The 25,707-nt window shown below is 28.5% G+C and overlaps 1 long non-coding RNA gene across 14 annotated transcripts in view; it reads right to left on the bottom strand.

Annotated features, from left to right (window-relative positions):
• Positions 1–25,707, bottom strand: part of LOC126917982 (uncharacterized) — a 446,175-nt gene that overhangs the window by 186,894 nt on the left and 233,574 nt on the right. For 7 of the 14 annotated variants that reach the window (XR_007711163.1, XR_007711167.1, XR_007711159.1 and 4 more), the window contains 2 exons: positions 23,274–23,313; positions 15,171–15,210 (listed from right to left, as the gene is read on the bottom strand). The exons of 1 other annotated variant lie outside the window; for it this stretch is intronic. This is a non-coding gene — a long non-coding RNA (uncharacterized LOC126917982). The remainder of the gene's footprint in view (positions 1–15,170; positions 15,211–23,273; positions 23,314–25,707) is intronic. 6 more of the 14 variants (XR_007711169.1, XR_007711165.1, XR_007711177.1 and 3 more) reach the window with 2 other exon arrangements.

Below are 25,707 nucleotides of genomic sequence, written 5' to 3'. Positions count from 1 at the left end.
AACGATATAAACTATTTCGGTATAATGTATAACATTATGTAATATTACGTTATAACGTATAACGTTATACAGCATTACGTTAGAACGTATAACGTTATATACTAATAGTATACATCGTAAAAAGTTATATAGTATTTCGTTATAGCGTATAACGTCATATACTCTTACGATATAACGCATAGCGTTCTATACTATTACTATATAACGTGTATCGTTATATAGTATTACGTTATAGCGTTTAACGTTACATACTATTACGGTATGACGGGTAACGTTATATATTATTACGTTATAACGTGTAACGTTATATAGTATTACGTTGTAACTTATAACGTTATATACTCTTACGATTTAACATATAGCGTTATATACTATTACTATATAACGTGTAACGTTATATGCTATTAGGATATAACGTATAACGTTGTAGACTAATACTATATATCGTGTAACGTTGTATACTAATACTATATAACGTGTAACGTTATATAACGTATATAGCGTTATATTATGTATAACGTAAAACGTTATATACTATTACGATATAAGGTATAACGTTGTATACTAATACTGTATAGCGTGTAACGTTGTATTGTATTACGTTATAACTAATAATGTTATATACTATTACGATATAACGAATAGTGTTCTATACTTTTACTATACAACGTTATATAACGTTATATAGTATTACGTTATAACGTATAACGGTATATACTGTTTCGGTATAATGTATAAAGTTATGTAATATTACGTTATAACGTATAACGTTATACAGCATTACGTTAGAACGTATAACGTTATATACTGATAGTATACATCGTGTAAAGTTATATAGTATTACGTTATAACGTGTAACGATATATAGTATTACGTTATAACGTATAACGTTATATACTATTACGATTTAACATATAGCGTTATATACTATTACTATACAACGTGTAACGTTATAAAGTATTACGTTATAACGTATAACGTTATATAGTTTTACGTTATAACGTATAACATTATATACTATTACTATACAACGTGTAACGTTATATAGTATTACGTTATAACGTATAACGTTATATACTATTACGGTATAACGTATAACGTTATATAGTGTTACATTATAGCGTATAACGTTATATACTATTACGGTATAACGTATAACGTTATATAGTGTTACATTATAGCGTATAACGTTATATAGTATTACGTTATAACGTATAACGTTATATACTATTACGCTATAACGTATGACGCTATATACTATTACAATACAACGTGTAACTTTATATAGTATTATGTTGTAACGTATAACGTTATGTAGTATTACGTTATAACGTATAACGTTATATACTATTACGTTATAACGTATAACGATATACACTATTACGGTATTACGTGTAACGTTATATAGTATTACGTTATATAGTATTACGTTATAACGTATAACGTTATATAGTTTTACGTTATAACGTATAACATTATATAATATTACTATACAACGTGTAACGTTATATAGTATTACGTTATAACGTATAACGTTATATACTATTAGGGTATAACGTATAACGTTATATAGTGTTACATTATAGCGTATAACGTTATATAGTATTACGTTATAACGTATAACGTTATATACTATTACTATACAAGGTGTAACGTTATATAGTATTACGTTATAACGTGTAACGTTATATACTATTACGGTATAACGTATAACGTTATATAGTATTACGTTATGACGCATAACGTTATATACTATTACGATATAACGTATAACGTTGTATACTAATACTATATAACGTGCAACGTTGTATAGGACTACGTTATAACGTATAACGTTATATACTATTACTATACAACGTGTAAGTTTATATAGTATTACGTTGTAACGTATAACGTTATATAGTATTACGATTTAACATATAACGTTATATACTATTACGCTATAACGTATGACGCTATATACTATTACTATACAACGTGTAACGTTATATAGTATTACGTTATGATGTATAACGTTATATACTATTACGATATAATGTATAACGTTGTATACTAATACTATATAACGTGTAACGTTGTACAGGACTACGTTATAACGTATAACGTTATATACTATTACTATACAACGTGTAACGTTATATAGTATTACGTTATGACGTATAACGTTATATACTATTACTATACAACGTGTAAAGTTATATAGTATTACGTTATAACGTATAACGTTATATACTATTACGGTATAACGTATACCGTAATATAGTGTTACATTATAGCGTATAACGTTATATAGTATTACGTTATAACGTATAACGTTATATACTATTACTATACAACGTGTAACGTTATATAGTATTACGTTATGACGTATAACGTTATATATTAATACGGTATAACGTATAACGTTATATAGTGTTACATTATAGCGTATATGGTTATATAGTATTACGTTATAACGTATAACGTTATATACTATTACTATACAAGGTGTAACGTTATATAGTATTACGTTATAACGTGTAACGTTATATACTATTACGGTATAACGTATAACGTTATATAGTATTACGTTATGACGCATAACGTTATATACTATTACGATATAACGTATAACGTTGTATACTAATACTATATAACGTGTAACGTTGTATAGGACTACGTTATAACGTATAACGTTATATACTATTACTATACAACGTGTAAGTTTATATAGTATTACGTTGTAACGTATAACGTTATATACTATTACGATTTAACATATAACGTTATATACTATTACGCTATAACGTATGACGCTATATACTATTACTATACAACGTGTAACGTTATATAGTATTACGTTATGATGTATAACGTTATATACTATTACGATATAATGTATAACGTTGTATACTAATACTATATAACGTGTAACGTTGTACAGGACTACGTTATAACGTATAACGTTATATACTATTACTATACAACGTGTAACGTTATATAGTATTACGTTATGACGAATAACGTTATATACTATTACTATACAACGTGTAACGTTATATAGTATTACGTTATAACGTATAACGTTATATACTATTACGGTATAACATATACCGTAATATAGTGTTACATTATAGCGTATAACGTTATATAGTATTACGTTATAACGTATAACGTTATATACTATTACTATACAACGTGTAACGTTATATAGTATTACGTTATGACGTATAACGTTATATACTAATACGGTATAACGTATAACGTTATAGACTATCACAATACAACGTGAAACGTTATATAGTGTTACGTTATAACGTATTACGTTATATAATATCACTATACAACGTGTAACGTTATATAGTATTACGTTATAACGTATAACGTTATATACTATTACGATTTAACATATAACGTTATATACTATTACGATATAACGCATAACGTTATATAGTATTACGTTATAACGTATGACGTTATATAGCATTACGTTATAACGTATAACGTTATATAGTTTTACGTTATAACGTATAACATTATATACTATTACTATACAACGTGTAACGTTATTTAGTATTACGTTATAACGTATAACGTTATATACTATTACGGTATAACGTATAACGTTATATAGTGTTACATTATAGCGTATAACGTTATATACTATTACGGTATAACGTATAACGTTATATAGTGTTACATTATAGCGTATAACGTTATATAGTATTACGTTATAACGTATAACGTTATATACTATTACGCTATAACGTATGACGCTATATACTATTACAATACAACGTGTAACTTTATATAGTATTATGTTGTAACGTATAACGTTATGTAGTATTACGTTATAACGTATAACGTTATATACTATTACGTTATAACGTATAACGATATACACTATTACGGTATTACGTGTAACGTTATATAGTATTACGTTATATAGTATTACGTTATAACGTATAACGTTATATAGTTTTACGTTATAACGTATAACATTATATACTATTACTATACAACGTGTAACGTTATATAGTATTACGTTATAACGTATAACATTATATACTATTAGGGTATAACGTATAACGTTATATAGTGTTACATTATAGCGTATAACGTTATATAGTATTACGTTATAACGTATAACGTTATATACTATTACTATACAAGGTGTAACGTTATATAGTATTACGTTATAACGTGTAACGTTATATACTATTACGGTATAACGCATAACGTTATATAGTATTACGTTATGACGTATAACGTTATATACTATTACGATATAACGTATAACGGTGTATACTAATACTATATAACGTGTAACGTTGTATAGGACTACGTTATAACGTATAACGTTATATACTATTACTATACAACGTGTAACGTTATATACTATTACGTTATGACGTATAACGTTATATACTATTGCGATATAACGTATAACGTTGTATACTAATACTATATAACGTGCAACGTTGTATAGGACTACGTTATAACGTATAACGTTATATACTATTACTATACAACGTGTAACGTTATATAGTATTACGTTGTAACGTATAACGTTATATACTATTACGATTTTACATATAACGTTATATACTATTACGCCTTAACGTATGACGCTATATACTATGACTATACAACGTGTAACGTTATATAGTATTACGTTATAACGTATAACGTTATATAGTTTTACGTTTTAACGTATAACATTATATACTATTACTATACAACGTGCAACGTTATATGGTATTACGTTATAACGTATAACGTTATATACTATTACGGTATAACGTATAACGTTATATAGTGTTACATTATAGCGTATATGGTTATATAGTATTACGTTATAACGTATAACGTTATATACTATTACTATACAAGGTGTAACGTTATATAGTATTACGTTATAACGTGTAACGTTATATACTATTACTATACAACGTGTAACGTTATATAGTATTACGTTATAACGTATAACGTTATATACTATTACGGTATAACGTATACCGTAATATAGTGTTACATTATAGCGTATAACGTTATATAGTATTACGTTATAACGTATAACGTTATATACTATTACTATACAACGTGTAACGTTATATAGTATTACGTTATGACGTATAACGTTATATACTAATACGGTATAACGTATAACGTTATATAGTGTTACATTATAGCGTATATGGTTATATAGTATTACGTTATAACGTATAACGTTATATACTATTACTATACAAGGTGTAACGTTATATAGTATTACGTTATAACGTGTAACGTTATATACTATTACGGTATAACGTATAACGTTATATAGTATTACGTTATGACGCATAACGTTATATACTATTACTATACAACGTGTAACGTTATATAGTATTACGTTATAACGTATAACGTTATATACTATTACGGTATAACGTATACCGTAATATAGTGTTACATTATAACGTGTAACGTTGTACAGGACTACGTTATAACGTATAACGTTATATACTATTACTATACAACGTGTAACGTTATATAGTATTACGTTATGACGTATAACGTTATATACTATTACTATACAACGTGTAACGTTATATAGTATTACGTTATAACGTATAACGTTATATACTATTACGGTATAACGTATACCGTAATATAGTGTTACATTATAGCGTATAACGTTATATAGTATTACGTTATAACGTATAACGTTATATACTATTACTATACAACGTGTAACGTTGTATAGGACTACGTTATAACGTATAACGTTATATACTATTACTATACAACGTGTAACGTTATATACTATTACGTTATGACGTATAACGTTATATACTATTGCGATATAACGTATAACGTTGTATACTAATACTATATAACGTGCAACGTTGTATAGGACTACGTTATAACGTATAACGTTATATACTATTACTATACAACGTGTAACGTTATATAGTATTACGTTGTAACGTATAACGTTATATACTATTACGGTATAACGTATACCGTAATATAGTGTTACATTATAGCGTATAACGTTATATAGTATTACGTTATAACGTATAACGTTATATAGTTTTACGTTTTAACGTATAACATTATATACTATTACTATACAACGTGCAACGTTATATGGTATTACGTTATAACGTATAACGTTATATACTATTACGGTATAACGTATAACGTTATATAGTGTTACATTATAGCGTATATGGTTATATAGTATTACGTTATAACGTATAACGTTATATACTATTACTATACAAGGAGTAACGTTATATAGTATTACGTTATAACGTGTAACGTTATATACTATTACGGTATAACGTATAACGTTATATAGTATTACGTTATGACGCATAACGTTATATACTATTACGATATAACGTATAACGTTGTATACTAATACTATATAACGTGCAACGTTGTATAGGACTACGTTATAACGTATAACGTTATATACTATTACTATACAACGTGTAAGTTTATATAGTATTACGTTGTAACGTATAACGTTATATAGTATTACGATTTAACATATAACGTTATATACTATTACGCTATAACGTATGACGCTATATACTATTACTATACAGCGTGTAACGTTATATAGTATTACGTTATGATGTATAACGTTATATACTATTACGATATAATGTATAACGTTGTATACTAATACTATATAACGTGTAACGTTGTACAGGACTACGTTATAACGTATAACGTTATATACTATTACTATACAACGTGTAACGTTATATAGTATTACGTTATGACGTATAACGTTATATACTATTACTATACAACGTGTAACGTTATATAGTATTACGTTATAACGTATAACGTTATATACTATTACGGTATAACGTATACCGTAATATAGTGTTACATTATAGCGTATAACGTTATATAGTATTACGTTATAACGTATAACGTTATATACTATTACTATACAACGTGTAACGTTATATAGTATTACGTTATGACGTATAACGTTATATACTAATACGGTATAACGTATAACGTTATATAGTGTTACATTATAGCGTATATGGTTATATAGTATTACGTTATAGCGTATAACGTTATATACTATTACTATACAAGGTGTAACGTTATATAGTATTACGTTATAACGTGTAACGTTATATACTATTACGGTATAACGTATAACGTTATATAGTATTACGTTATGACGCATAACGTTATATACTATTACGATATAACGTATAACGTTGGATACTAATACTATATAACGTGTAACGTTGTATAGGACTACGTTATAACGTATAACGTTATATACTATTACTATACAACGTGTAAGTTTATATAGTATTACGTTGTAACGTATAACGTTATATACTATTACGATTTAACATATAACGTTATATACTATTACGCTATAACGTATGACGCTATATACTATTACTATACAACGTGTAACGTTATATAGTATTACGTTATGATGTATAACGTTATATACTATTACGATATAATGTGTAACGTTGTATACTAATACTATATAACGTGTAACGTTGTACAGGACTACGTTATAACGTATAACGTTATATACTATTACTATACAACGTGTAACGTTATATAGTATTACGTTATGACGAATAACGTTATATACTACTACTATACAACGTGTAACGTTATATAGTATTACGTTATAACGTATAACGTTATATACTATTACGGTATAACGTATACCGTAATATAGTGTTACATTATAGCGTATAACGTTATATAGTATTACGTTATAACGTATAACGTTATATACTATTACTATACAACGTGTAACGTTATATAGTATTACGTTATGACGTATAACGTTATATACTAATACGGTATAACTAATAACGTTATAGACTATCACAATACAACGTGAAACGTTATATAGTGTTACGTTATAACGTATTACGTTATATAATATCACTATACAACGTGTAACGTTATATAGTATTACGTTATAACGTATAACGTTATATACTATTACGATTTAACATATAACGTTATATACTATTACGATATAACGCATAACGTTACATAGTATTACGTTATAACGTATGACGTTATATAGCATTACGTTATAACGTATAACGTTATATAGTATTACGTTATAATGTATAACGTTATGTAGTATTACGGTATAATGTATAACGTTATATGCTATTACGGTATAACGTGTAACGTTATGTAGTATTATGTTGTAACGTATAACGTTATGTAGTATTACGTTATAACGTATAACGTTATATAGTATTACGTTATAATGTATAACGTTATATGCTATTACGGTATAACGTATAACGTTATAGACTATCACAATACAACGTGAAACGTTATATAGTATTACGTTATAACGTATTACGTTATATAATATCACTATACAACGTGTAACGTTATATAGTATTACGTTATAACGTATAACGTTATATACTATTACGCTATAACGTATGGCGCTATATACTATTACTATACAACGTGTAACGTTATATATTATTACGTTGTAACGTATAACGTTATATACTATTACGATTTAACATATAACGTTATATACTATTACGATATAACGCATAACGTTATATAGTATTACGTTATAACGTATAACGTTATATACTATTACGATATAACGTATAACGTTATATACTATTACGATATAACGCATAACGTTATAAAGTATTACGTTATAACGTATGACGTTGTAAAGCATTACGTTATAACGTATAACGTTATATAGTATTACGTTATAATGTATAACGTTATGTAGTATTACGGTATAATGTATAACGTTATATGCTATTACGGTATAACGTATAACGTTATGTAGTATTATGTTGTAACGTATAACGTTATGTAGTATTACGTTATAACGTATAACGTTATATAGTATTACGTTATAATGTATAACGTTATATGCTATTACGGTATAACGTATAACGTTATGTAGTAATATGTTGTAACGTATAACGTTATGTAGTATTACGTTATGACGTATAACGTTATATAGTATTACGTTATGACGTATAACGTTATATACTATTACGATATAACGTATATCGCTATATACTATTACGATATAACGCATAACGTTATATAGTATTACGTTATAACGTATGACGTTATATAGCATTACGTTATAACGTATAACGATATAAACTATTTCGGTATAATGTATAACGTTATGTAATATTACGTTATAACGTATAACGTTATACAGCATTACGTTAGAACGTATAACGTTATATACTAATAGTATACATCGTAAAAAGTTATATAGTATTTCGTTATAGCGTATAACGTCATATACTCTTACGATATAACGCATAGCGTTCTATACTATTACTATATAACGTGTATCGTTATATAGTATTACGTTATAGCGTTTAACGTTACATACTATTACGGTATGACGGGTAACGTTATATATTATTACGTTATAACGTGTAACGTTATATAGTATTACGTTGTAACTTATAACGTTATATACTCTTACGATTTAACATATAGCGTTATATACTATTACTATATAACGTGTAACGTTATATGCTATTAGGATATAACGTATAACGTTGTAGACTAATACTATATATCGTGTAACGTTGTATACTAATACTATATAACGTGTAACGTTATATAACGTATATAGCGTTATATTATGTATAACGTAAAACGTTATATACTATTACGATATAACGTATAACGTTGTATACTAATACTGTATAGCGTGTAACGTTGTATTGTATTACGTTATAACTAATAATGTTATATACTATTACGATATAACGAATAGTGTTCTATACTTTTACTATACAACGTTATATAACGATATATAGTATTACGTTATAACGTATAACGGTATATACTGTTTCGGTATAATGTATAAAGTTATGTAATATTACGTTATAACGTATAACGTTATACAGCATTACGTTAGAACGTATAGCGTTATATACTGATAGTATACATCGTGTAAAGTTATATAGTATTACGTTATAACGTGTAACGTTATATAGTATTACGTTATAACGTATAACGTTATATACTATTACGATTTAACATATAGCGTTATATACTATTACTATACAACGTGTAACGTTATAAAGTATTACGTTATAACGTATAACGTTATATAGTTTTACGTTATAACGTATAACATTATATACTATTACTATACAACGTGTAACGTTATATAGTATTACGTTATAACGTATAACGTTATATACTATTACGGTATAACGTATAACGTTATATAGTGTTACATTATAGCGTATAACGTTATATACTATTACGGTATAACGTATAACGTTATATAGTGTTACATTATAGCGTATAACGTTATATAGTATTACGTTATAACGTATAACGTTATATACTATTACGCTATAACGTATGACGCTATATACTATTACAATACAACGTGTAACTTTATATAGTATTATGTTGTAACGTATAACTTTATGTAGTATTACGTTATAACGTGTAACGTTATATACTATTACGTTATAACGTATAACGATATACACTATTACGGTATTACGTGTAACGTTATATAGTATTACGTTATATAGTATTACGTTATAACGTATAACGTTATATAGTTTTACGTTATAACGTATAACATTATATACTATTACTATACAACGTGTAACGTTATATAGTATTACGTTATAACGTATAACGTTATATACTACTAGGGTATAACGTATAACGTTATATAGTGTTACATTATAGCGTATAACGTTATATAGTATTACGTTATAACGTGTAACGTTATATACTATTACGGTATAACGCATAACGTTATATAGTATTACGTTATGACGTATAACGTTATATACTATTACGATATAACGTATAACGGTGTATACTAATACTATATAACGTGTAACGTTGTATAGGACTACGTTATAACGTATAACGTTATATACTATTTCTATACAACGTGTAACGTTATATACTATTACGTTATGACGTATAACGTTATATACTATTGCGATATAACGTATAACGTTGTATACTAATACTATATAACGTGCAACGTTGTATAGGACTACGTTATAACGTATAACGTTATATACTATTACTATACAACGTGTAACGTTATATAGTATTACGTTGTAGCGTATAACGTTATATACTATTACGATTTTACATATAACGTTATATACTATTACGCCTTAACGTATGACGCTATATGCTATGACTATACAACGTGTAACGTTATATAGTATTACGTTATAACGTATAACGTTATATAGTTTTACGTTTTAACGTATAACATTATATACTATTACTATACAACGTGCAACGTTATATGGTATTACGTTATAACGTATAACGTTATATACTATTACGGTATAACGTATAACGTTATATAGTGTTACATTATAGCGTATATGGTTATATAGTATTACGTTATAACGTATAACGTTATATACTATTACTATACAAGGTGTAACGTTATATAGTATTACGATATAACGTATAACGTTATATACTATTACCATACAAGGTGTAACGTTATATAGTATTACGTTATAACGTGTAACGTTATATACTATTACGGTATAACGTATAACGTTATATAGTATTACGTTATGACGTATAACGTTATATACTATTACGATATAACGTATAACGTTGTATACTAATACCGTATAGCGTGTAACGTTATATTGTATTACGTTATAACTTATAACGTTATATACTATTACGATATAACGAATAGTGTTCTATACTTTTACTATACAACGTTATATAACGTTATATAGTATTACGTTATAACGTATAACGGTATATACTGTTTCGGTATAATGTATAAAGTTATGTAATATTACGTTATAACGTGTAACGTTATACAGCATTACGTTAGAACGTATAACGTTATATACTGATAGTATACATCGTGTAAAGTAATATAGTATTACGTTATAACGTGTAACGTTATATAGTATTACGTTATAATGTATAACGTTATATACTATTACGGTATAACGTATAACGTAATATAGTGTTACGTTATAGCGTATAACATAATATAGTATTACGTTATAACGGATAACGTTATATAGTATTACGTTATAACGTATAACGTTATATTCTATTACGGTATAACGTATAACGTAATATAGTGTTACGTTATAGCGCATAACGTAATATAGTATTACGTTATAACGGATAACGTTATATAGTATTACGTTATAACGTATAACGTTATATGGTATTACGTTATAAGGTATAACGGTATATACTATTTCGGTATAATGTATAACGTTACGTAGTATTACGTTATAATGTATAACGTTATAAGCTATTACGGTATAACGTATAACGTTATGTAGTATTATGTTGTAACGTATAACGTTATGTAGTATTACGTTATAACGTATAACGTTATATACTATTACGTTATAACGTATAACGATATACACTGTTACGGTATTACGTGTAACGTTATATAGTATTACGTTATAACGTATAACGTCATATACTATTACGATATAACGTTATATACTATCACTATACAACGTGAAACTTTATATAGTATTACTTTATAAAGTATAACGTTATATACTATCACTATACAACGTGTAACATTATATAGTATTACGTTTTAACGTATAACGGCATATAGTATTACTTTATAACGTATAACGTTATATACTATTACGCTATAACGTAAAGACGCTATATACTATTACAATACAACGTGTAACGTTATATAGTATTACGTTGTAACGTATAACGTTATATACTATTACGATTTAACATATAACGTTATATACTATTACGCTATAACGTATGACGCTATATACTATTACTATACAACGTGTAACGTTATATAGTATTACGTTATGACGTATAACGTTATATACTATTACGGTATAACGTATAACGTTATATACTATCACTATACAACGTGAAACATTATATAGTATTACGTTATAACGTATTACGTTATATAATATCACTATACAAGGTGTAACGTTATATAGTATTACGTTATAACGTATAACGTTATATACTATTACGCTATAACGTATGACGCTATATACTATGACTATACAACGTGTAACGTTATATAGTATTACGTTATAACGCATAACGTTATATAGTATTACGTTATAACGTATAACATTATGTACTATTACTATACAACGTGTAACGTTATATAGTATTACGTTATAACGTATAACGTTATATACTATTACGGCATAACGTATAACGTTATATACTATTACGATATAACGCATAACGATATATGGTATTACGTTATAACGTATGACGTTATATACTATCACTATACAACGTGAAACGTTATATAGTATTACGTTATAACGTATAACGTTATATACTATTACGCTATAACGTATGACGCTATATACTATTACTATACAACGTGTAACGTTATATAGTATTACGTTATAACGTATAACGTAATATAGTGTTACGTTATAGCGTATAACGTTATGTAGTATTATGTTGTAACGTATAACGTTATGTAGTATTACGTTATAACGTATAACGTTATATACTATTACGTTATAACGTATAACGATATACACTATTACGGTATTACGTGTAACGTTATATAGTATTACGTTATATAGTATTACGTTATAGCGTATAACGTCATATAATATTACGATATAACGTTATATACTATCACTATACAACGTGAAATGTTATATAGTATTACGTTATAAAGTATAACGTTATATACTATCACTATACAACGTGTAACATTATATAGTATTACGTTATAACGTATAACGGCATATAGTATTACTTTATAACGTATAACGTTATATTGTTACGTTTCGCTATCCAAATTTTGAAATTTTAAACAATGTAGTAGTCGCTGCCACCAGAAACAGTCTAAGGACTGTTTCAATTAGATATTTCTTGTTAGATTATGTAGCGTTGATCGGAGTTTAGGCCACTGGTCAACAATCTCCACGTTTCGGCTAACCTGCTATGCGCAGGAATACTAGCACGGGAGAGGATTGTTTGGAATAAACAATTATATTATAAATAATTATTACAGGCGGAATTAATGACGAATTATACTAATCATTGATATTATTTATTATTTTAATTTTTAGTTATTAATAATAATTAAAGTTAACTCACCTGACGTTGGTCTCCGCTGATGAACGGGCAGGCCGCTGGGGTGATTCCGGTTTTACAAAGATCGACACTTCTATAATTTTTCGTTTTAATCTTTATTTAATTTGAACAGTGTAAACAACAGTGTGTCCGGACGTGTTTAACAATTCGAAATTCTAACACAAAAACTTGAGCCAACTATTGTTTTGATTCTAACTGACTAATAACAATTATTTTATAATTCGAACTGACTAATAACATTTATATCTCGTAATTCTTAAACTCAAACTGGAACGAACAATTATTCTCTAATCCTAACTTAAATTCTAATTAAATCAACTGAACGAATTCTCTTAAATCAACTCAACTTAAATCAGACTCGCTCAAATTCAATTGAACGACTAACAATTACTCTCCTTATTTTCGCTAAATTCTCCTGAACCAACTAATCACAATTGCTCTATCCTATTTCTTTATTCTAACTGAATTACTCTTCTTTAATTTCGTTAAATTCTCCCGAACGCTAACAATTTCTCTGACTATATTCTAACTGAACCAACTAATGGCAGTTACTCTCTTTTCACAATCACTCTGATTGTTCTAACTGAACCACTAACAATTAATCGCTAACGCTAACGCTAACAATTAATCTGACTCTTCTTTATTTTTCGCTAAATTCTCCCGAACGCTAACAATTTCTCTGACTATATTCTAACTGAACCAACTAATGGCAGTTACTCTCTTTTCACAATCACTCTGATTGTTCTAACTGAACCACTAACAATTAATCGCTAACGCTAACGCTAACAATTAATCTGACTCTTCTTTATTTTTCGCTAAATTCTCCCGAACGCTAACAATTTCTCTGACTATATTCTAACTGAACCAACTAATGGCAGTTACTCTCTTTTCACAATTACTCTGATTGTTCTAACTGAACCACTAACAATTAATTGCTAACGCTAACGCTAACAATTAATCTGACTCTTCTTTATTTTTCGCTAAATTCTCCCGAACGCTAACAATTACTCTCTTCTATTCCTTTATTCAACTGACCCGCTAACAATTACTCCCTTCTATTCCTTTATTCAACTGACCCGCTAACAATTACTCTCCTTATTTTCGCTAAATTCTCCTGAACCAACTAATCACAATTGCTCTATCCTATTTCTTTATTCTAACTGAATTACTCTTCTTTAATTTCGTTAAATTCTCCCGAACGCTAACAATTTCTCTGACTATATTCTAACTGAACCAACTAATGGCAGTTACTCTCTTTTCACAATTACTCTGATTGTTCTAACTGAACCACTAACAATTAATCGCTAACGCTAACGCTAACAATTAATCTGACTCTTCTTTATTTTTCGCTAAATTCTCCCGAACGCTAACAATTACTCTCTTCTATTCCTTTATTCAACTGACCCGCTAACAATTACTCCGATTTGAATTGTGTCGCTACGCTTTTTATAATGACATCCCCAATGGGATGACAGTCACGTGACAGTTCGTTCCGGTGGGAATCGCAATGCTGCAGGTTTTTAGAGTTTCCATGAGAGAACGTGGATTTTGATGATTACAGGTTATGTTGAGTGATGGACACAAAAGCGTCCGCGCCTGTGCGAACTGTATGAGTATGTGTTTTTAGTATTCTATCTCGTTTCGCATGTTGTTTGTTTCCTTAAACTTGTGAATTTGTTTTAGCGCAAGAGGAAGAAGATATGTGAATGGTACGAGATGACGTGATCGACGTGCGTGTGTGAATATGTGCGAGGGATGATGCTGAAGTGGCGGTTTTCCATCCAAATAGGCACAGTGGCACCTTCGTTGGCGTCGTGTCCTGATGATCTTTTGACAATTTGGTTTTATTTGACAATATGAGATATATTTTGCTCCTTGTAGATTTATATGTCCATATTTGCTATATATTAAATCGTGTATATTTTATATTACTTTCTTGTTATTAGGTTATTAGTTGTGTAACTCCAGTTTCTGATCTATGGAAAGTGGTGAAACGTCTTCACGAAATACAATTTCATTCGTTTTCCTCCCTTGCATTGGCACGCTGTGAGTGGTGTCGGCTTCCAGATGAGGTTTGTGCATCTTGATTATTATGCATTTAATGATAGATACTTTGTCAGAGGTTCCCATGCGGATTGTCTCGGTGTGTATCTTGTTATGATTTCTTTTATTTAGTTCATCCTGCTTCTTTCGTGTTTTATTCACTGCATATGATATTTCAGTGCAAGAAGAAGAAGAATTGTAAAGAATCCGTAAGTGGCCCTAGAAGACGCAGTCATCGTGTGAGGTGTTGTCGGCAGGAACGAAGAGTCGAAGTTGTTGAAGAAGTCGTGTGACATTTGTATTGTTTCCGGTTATATACAACGCTATTTCACATATCTATGTATATATATATATTATTATATTATTATATATTATTATACTAAATCTTCAGTTGATTTAGTTGAATGTTCAGTAATGTAATTTTTACAAGGTGGTTTTGTATATTAGATGAGTAGTTGTTCGATATAATAATATGTGTATATATATATATACATTTCACAATGTAATTTTCCATTATGTAAAATATATATATGCATATGTATATGTGCGCGTATTGTTATTCTCATTGTTTCTCGGATCGTTAATTGGTTGAATATTCCATAATGTTGATTTCGTATATAATTCTCTAGGTTCGTAGAAATGTAAATCTATATATTTATTTCTTTGCGTTTTAATGGTTTAATAACGTATACATACATATATATATATATTATGAATTTTTCCCAAAGATACGCGTACGCATGTGTATATCTATATATGTGTGTGTCGCAGAGTAATCTTGTATACAATTTTCACTTTTATTAGAATGCTGGTGTAATGTAGTATATTTTATTTCTTTTATATTTTATTAGATTACCAATTATTCAGATTCACGAAGTGGGTCACACACACAGATATGCGTACACGTGTGTGTATATACATGTGTTTTCGCAGAGAAATCTCATACATTTGAATCGTGGTTTGTTTTATTTATTGGTTCATTTAATTATTTCATTTTATTTGTATTTTATATGTCATTGCTGATTGGTTGTAGTGTTTCTTCTTATTTATTTCATTTTGATTGTCTGTCGTATAATTCTTTTTATTTTGATTGGTTGTTTATTAGTTAATTTATTATTATTGGTCGTGTTTAATTATTCATAAGTTATTGGTTCGTGGCGTCACGTGCGGAACGCGGGACGTGACAATATACTATTACGCTATAACGTATGACGCTATATACTATTACAATACAACGTGTAACGTTATATAGTATTACGTTGTAACGTATAACGTTATATACTATTACGATTTAACATATAACGTTATATACTATTACGCTATAACGTATGGCGCTATATACTATTACTATACAACGTGTAACGTTATATAATATTACGTTATGACGTATAACGTTATATACTATTGCGATATAACGTATAACGTTGTATACTAATACTATATAACGTGCAACGTTGTATAGGACTACGTTATAACGTATAACGTTATATACTATTACTATACAACGTGTAACGTTATATAGTATTACGTTATGACGTATAACGTTATATACTATTACGCTATAACGTATGCCGCTATATACTATTACAATACAACGTGTAACGTTATATAGTATTACGTTATGACGTATAACGTTATATACTATTACGATATAACGTATAACGTTGTATACTAATACTATATAACGTGCAACGTTGTATAGGACTACGTTATAACGTATAACGTTATATACTATTACTATACAACGTATAACGTTATATACTACTACGATTTAACATATAACGTTATATACTATTACGCTATAACGTATGACGCTATATACTATTACTATACAACGTGTAACGTTATATAGTATTACGTTATAACGTATAACGTTATATACTATTACGGTATAACGTATAACGTTGTATAGTGTTACATTATAGCGTATAACGTTATATAGTATTACGTTATAACGTATAACGTTATATACTATTACCATACAAGGTGTAACGTTATATAGTATTACGTTATAACGTGTAACGTTATATACTATTACGGTATAACGTATAACGTTATATAGTATTACGTTATGACGTATAACGTTATATTACGTTATATTACGTATATATTACGATATAACGTATAACGTTATATACTATTACTATACAAGGTGTAACGTTATATAGTATTACGTTATAACGTGTAACGTTATATACTATTTCGGTATAACGTATAACGTTATATAGTATTACGTTATGACGTATAACGTTATATACTATTACTATACAACGTGTAACGTTATATAGTATTACGTTATAACGCGTAACGGCATATAGTATTACGTTATAACGTATAACGTTATATACTATTACTATACAATGTGTAACGTTATATAGTATTACGTTATAACGTGTAACGTTATATACTATTACGGTATAACGCATAACGTTATATAGTATTACGTTATGACGTATAACGTTATATACTATTACGATATAACGTATAACGTTGTATACTAATACTATATAACGTGTAACGTTATATAGTATTACGTTATAACGTATAACGTTATATAGTATTACGTTATAACGTATAACGTTATATAGTTTTACGTTATAACGTATAACATTATATACTATTACTATACAACGTGTAACGTTATATAGTATTACGTTACAACGTATAACGTTATATACTATTACGGTATAACGTATAACGTTATATAGTGTTACATTATAGCGTATAACGTTATATAGTATTACGTTATAACGTATAACGTTATATACTATTACTATACAATGTGTAACGTTATATAGTATTACGTTATAACGTGTAACGTTATATACTATTACGGTATAACGTATAACGTTATATAGTGTTACATTATAGCGTATAACGTTATATAGTATTACGTTATAACGTATAACGTTATATACTATTACTATACAAGGTGTAACGTTATATAGTATTACGTTATAACGTGTAACGTTATATACTATTACGGTATAACGTATAACGTTATATAGTATTACGTTATGACGTATAACGTTATATACTATTACGATATAACGTATAACGTTGTATACTAATACTATATAACGTGTAACGTTGTATAGGTCTACGTTATAACGTATAACGTTATATACTATTGCTATACAACGTGTAACGTTATATAGTATTACGTTATGACGTATAACGTTATATACTATTGCGATATAACGTATAACGTTGTATACTAATACTATATAACGTGCAACGTTGTATAGGACTACGTTATAACGTATAACATTATATACTATTACTATACAACGTGTAACGTTATATAGTATTACGTTATAACGTATAACGTTATATACTATTACGGTATAACGTATAACGTTGTATAGTGTTACATTATAGCGTATAACGTTATATAGTATTACGTTATAACGTATAACGTTATATACTATTACCATACAAGGTGTAACGTTATATAGTATTACGTTATAACGTGTAACGTTATATACTATTACGGTATAACGTATAACGTTATATAGTATTACGTTATGACGTATAACGTTATATACTATTACGATATAACGTATAACGTTGTATACTAATACCGTATAGCGTGTAACGTTATATTGTATTACGTTATAACTTATAACGTTATATACTATTACGATATAACGAATAGTGTTCTATACTTTTACTATACAACGTTATATAACGTTATATAGTATTACGTTATAACGTATAACGGTATATACTGTTTCGGTATAATGTATAAAGTTATGTAATATTACGTTATAACGTGTAACGTTATACAGCATTACGTTAGAACGTATAACGTTATATACTGATAGTATACATCGTGTAAAGTAATATAGTATTACGTTATAACGTGTAACGTTATATAGTATTACGTTATAATGTATAACGTTATATACTATTACGGTATAACGTATAACGTAATATAGTGTTACGTTATAGCGTATAACATAATATAGTATTACGTTATAACGGATAACGTTATATAGTATTACGTTATAACGTATAACGTTATATTCTATTACGGTATAACGTATAACGTAATATAGTGTTACGTTATAGCGCATAACGTAATATAGTATTACGTTATAACGGATAACGTTATATAGTATTACGTTATAACGTATAACGTTATATGGTATTACGTTATAAGGTATAACGGTATATACTATTTCGGTATAATGTATAACGTTACGTAGTATTACGTTATAATGTATAACGTTATACGCTATTACGGTATAACGTATAACGTTATGTAGTATTATGTTGTAACGTATAACGTTATGTAGTATTACGTTATAACGTATAACGTTATATACTATTACGTTATAACGTATAACGATATACACTGTTACGGTATTACGTGTAACGTTATATAGTATTACGTTATAACGTATAACGTCATATACTATTACGATATAACGTTATATACTATCACTATACAACGTGAAACTTTATATAGTATTACTTTATAAAGTATAACGTTATATACTATCACTATACAACGTGTAACATTATATAGTATTACGTTTTAACGTATAACGGCATATAGTATTACTTTATAACGTATAACGTTATATACTATTACGCTATAACGTAAAGACGCTATATACTATTACAATACAACGTGTAACGTTATATAGTATTACGTTGTAACGTATAACGTTATATACTATTACGATTTAACATATAACGTTATATACTATTACGCTATAACGTATGACGCTATATACTATTACTATACAACGTGTAACGTTATATAGTATTACGTTATGACGTATAACGTTATATACTATTACGGTATAACGTATAACGTTATATACTATCACTATACAACGTGAAACATTATATAGTATTACGTTATAACGTATTACGTTATATAATATCACTATACAAGGTGTAACGTTATATAGTATTACGTTATAACGTATAACGTTATATACTATTACGCTATAACGTATGACGCTATATACTATGACTATACAACGTGTAACGTTATATAGTATTACGTTATAACGCATAACGTTATATAGTATTACGTTATAACGTATAACATTATGTACTATTACTATACAACGTGTAACGTTATATAGTATTACGTTATAACGTATAACGTTATATACTATTACGGCATAACGTATAACGTTATATACTATTACGATATAACGCATAACGATATATGGTATTACGTTATAACGTATGACGTTATATACTATCACTATACAACGTGAAACGTTATATAGTATTACGTTATAACGTATAACGTTATATACTATTACGCTATAACGTATGATTCTATATACTATTACTATACAACGTGTAACGTTATATAGTATTACGTTATAACGTATAACGTAATATAGTGTTACGTTATAGCGTATAACGTTATGTAGTATTATGTTGTAACGTATAACGTTATGTAGTATTACGTTATAACGTATAACGTTATATACTATTACGTTATAACGTATAACGATATACACTATTACGGTATTACGTGTAACGTTATATAGTATTACGTTATATAGTATTACGTTATAGCGTATAACGTCATATAATATTACGATATAACGTTATATACTATCACTATACAACGTGAAATGTTATATAGTATTACGTTATAAAGTATAACGTTATATACTATCACTATACAACGTGTAACATTATATAGTATTACGTTATAACGTATAACGGCATATAGTATTACTTTATAACGTATAACGTTATATTGTTACGTTTCGCTATCCAAATTTTGAAATTTTAAACAATGTAGTAGTCGCTGCCACCAGAAACAGTCTAAGGACTGTTTCAATTAGATATTTCTTGTTAGATTATGTAGCGTTGATCGGAGTTTAGGCCACTGGTCAACAATCTCCACGTTTCGGCTAACCTGCTATGCGCAGGAATACTAGCACGGGAGAGGATTGTTTGGAATAAACAATTATATTATAAATAATTATCACAGGCGGAATTAATGACGAATTATACTAATCATTGATATTATTTATTATTTTAATTTTTAGTTATTAATAATAATTAAAGTTAACTCACCTGACGTTGGTCTCCGCTGATGAACGGGCAGGCCGCTGGGGTGATTCCGGTTTTACAAAGATCGACACTTCTATAATTTTTCGTTTTAATCTTTATTTAATTTGAACAGTGTAAACAACAGTGTGTCCGGACGTGTTTAACAATTCGAAATTCTAACACAAAAACTTGAGCCAACTATTGTTTTGATTCTAACTGACTAATAACAATTATTTTATAATTCGAACTGACTAATAACATTTATATCTCGTAATTCTTAAACTCAAACTGGAACGAACAATTATTCTCTAATCCTAACTTAAATTCTAATTAAATCAACTGAACGAATTCTCTTAAATCAACTCAACTTAAATCAGACTCGCTCAAATTCAATTGAACGACTAACAATTACTCTCCTTATTTTCGCTAAATTCTCCTGAACCAACTAATCACAATTGCTCTATCCTATTTCTTTATTCTAACTGAATTACTCTTCTTTAATTTCGTTAAATTCTCCCGAACGCTAACAATTTCTCTGACTATATTCTAACTGAACCAACTAATGGCAGTTACTCTCTTTTCACAATTACTCTGATTGTTCTAACTGAACCACTAACAATTAATCGCTAACGCTAACGCTAACAATTAATCTGACTCTTCTTTATTTTTCGCTAAATTCTCCCGAACGCTAACAATTTCTCTGACTATATTCTAACTGAACCAACTAATGGCAGTTACTCTCTTTTCACAATCACTCTGATTGTTCTAACTGAACCACTAACAATTAATCGCTAACGCTAACGCTAACAATTAATCTGACTCTTCTTTATTTTTCGCTAAATTCTCCCGAACGCTAACAATTTCTCTGACTATATTCTAACTGAACCAACTAATGGCAGTTACTCTCTTTTCACAATTACTCTGATTGTTCTAACTGAACCACTAACAATTAATTGCTAACGCTAACGCTAACAATTAATCTGACTCTTCTTTATTTTTCGCTAAATTCTCCCGAACGCTAACAATTACTCTCTTCTATTCCTTTATTCAACTGACCCGCTAACAATTACTCCCTTCTATTCCTTTATTCAACTGACCCGCTAACAATTACTCTCCTTATTTTCGCTAAATTCTCCTGAACCAACTAATCACAATTGCTCTATCCTATTTCTTTATTCTAACTGAATTACTCTTCTTTAATTTCGTTAAATTCTCCCGAACGCTAACAATTTCTCTGACTATATTCTAACTGAACCAACTAATGGCAGTTACTCTCTTTTCACAATTACTCTGATTGTTCTAACTGAACCACTAACAATTAATCGCTAACGCTAACGCTAACAATTAATCTGACTCTTCTTTATTTTTCGCTAAATTCTCCCGAACGCTAACAATTACTCTCTTCTATTCCTTTATTCAACTGACCCGCTAACAATTACTCCGATTTGAATTGTGTCGCTACGCTTTTTATAATGACATCCCCAATGGGATGACAGTCACGTGACAGTTCGTTCCGGTGGGAATCGCAATGCTGCAGGTTTTTAGAGTTTCCATGAGAGAACGTGGATTTTGATGATTACAGGTTATGTTGAGTGATGGACACAAAAGCGTCCGCGCCTGTGCGAACTGTATGAGTATGTGTTTTTAGTATTCTATCTCGTTTCGCATGTTGTTTGTTTCCTTAAACTTGTGAATTTGTTTTAGCGCAAGAGGAAGAAGATATGTGAATGGTACGAGATGACGTGATCGACGTGCGTGTGTGAATATGTGCGAGGGATGATGCTGAAGTGGCGGTTTTCCATCCAAATAGGCACAGTGGCACCTTCGTTGGCGTCGTGTCCTGATGATCTTTTGACAATTTGGTTTTATTTGACAATATGAGATATATTTTGCTCCTTGTAGATTTATATGTCCATATTTGCTATATATTAAATCGTGTATATTTTATATTACTTTCTTGTTATTAGGTTATTAGTTGTGTAACTCCAGTTTCTGATCTATGGAAAGTGGTGAAACGTCTTCACGAAATACAATTTCATTCGTTTTCCTCCCTTGCATTGGCACGCTGTGAGTGGTGTCGGCTTCCAGATGAGGTTTGTGCATCTTGATTATTATGCATTTAATGATAGATACTTTGTCAGAGGTTCCCATGCGGATTGTCTCGGTGTGTATCTTGTTATGATTTCTTTTATTTAGTTCATCCTGCTTCTTTCGTGTTTTATTCACTGCATATGATATTTCAGTGCAAGAAGAAGAAGAATTGTAAAGAATCCGTAAGTGGCCCTAGAAGACGCAGTCATCGTGTGAGGTGTTGTCGGCAGGAACGAAGAGTCGAAGTTGTTGAAGAAGTCGTGTGACATTTGTATTGTTTCCGGTTATATACAACGCTATTTCACATATCTATGTATATATATATATTATTATATTATTATATATTATTATACTAAATCTTCAGTTGATTTAGTTGAATGTTCAGTAATGTAATTTTTACAAGGTGGTTTTGTATATTAGATGAGTAGTTGTTCGATATAATAATATGTGTATATATATATATACATTTCACAATGTAATTTTCCATTATGTAAAATATATATATGCATATGTATATGTGCGCGTATTGTTATTCTCATTGTTTCTCGGATCGTTAATTGGTTGAATATTCCATAATGTTGATTTCGTATATAATTCTCTAGGTTCGTAGAAATGTAAATCTATATATTTATTTCTTTGCGTTTTAATGGTTTAATAACGTATACATACATATATATATATATTATGAATTTTTCCCAAAGATACGCGTACGCATGTGTATATCTATATATGTGTGTGTCGCAGAGTAATCTTGTATACAATTTTCACTTTTATTAGAATGCTGGTGTAATGTAGTATATTTTATTTCTTTTATATTTTATTAGATTACCAATTATTCAGATTCACGAAGTGGGTCACACACACAGATATGCGTACACGTGTGTGTATATACATGTGTTTTCGCAGAGAAATCTCATACATTTGAATCGTGGTTTGTTTTATTTATTGGTTCATTTAATTATTTCATTTTATTTGTATTTTATATGTCATTGCTGATTGGTTGTAGTGTTTCTTCTTATTGATTCATTTATTTCATTTTGATTGTCTGTCGTATAATTCTTTTTATTTTGATTGGTTGTTTATTAGTTAATTTATTATTATTGGTCGTGTTTAATTATTCATAAGTTATTGGTTCGTGGCGTCACGTGCGGAACGCGGGACGTGACAATATACTATTACGCTATAACGTATGACGCTATATACTATTACAATACAACGTGTAACGTTATATAGTATTACGTTGTAACGTATAACGTTATATACTATTACGATTTAACATATAACGTTATATACTATTACGCTATAACGTATGGCGCTATATACTATTACTATACAACGTGTAACGTTATATAATATTACGTTATGACGTATAACGTTATATACTATTGCGATATAACGTATAACGTTGTATAC

Source organism: Bombus affinis, chromosome 6 (genome assembly GCF_024516045.1).
Source record: "Bombus affinis isolate iyBomAffi1 chromosome 6, iyBomAffi1.2, whole genome shotgun sequence".
Taxonomy (NCBI): domain Eukaryota; kingdom Metazoa; phylum Arthropoda; class Insecta; order Hymenoptera; family Apidae; genus Bombus; species Bombus affinis.
Note: the sequence above shows the minus strand (reverse complement) of the source record. Positions and strands in the feature narration are given on the sequence as shown.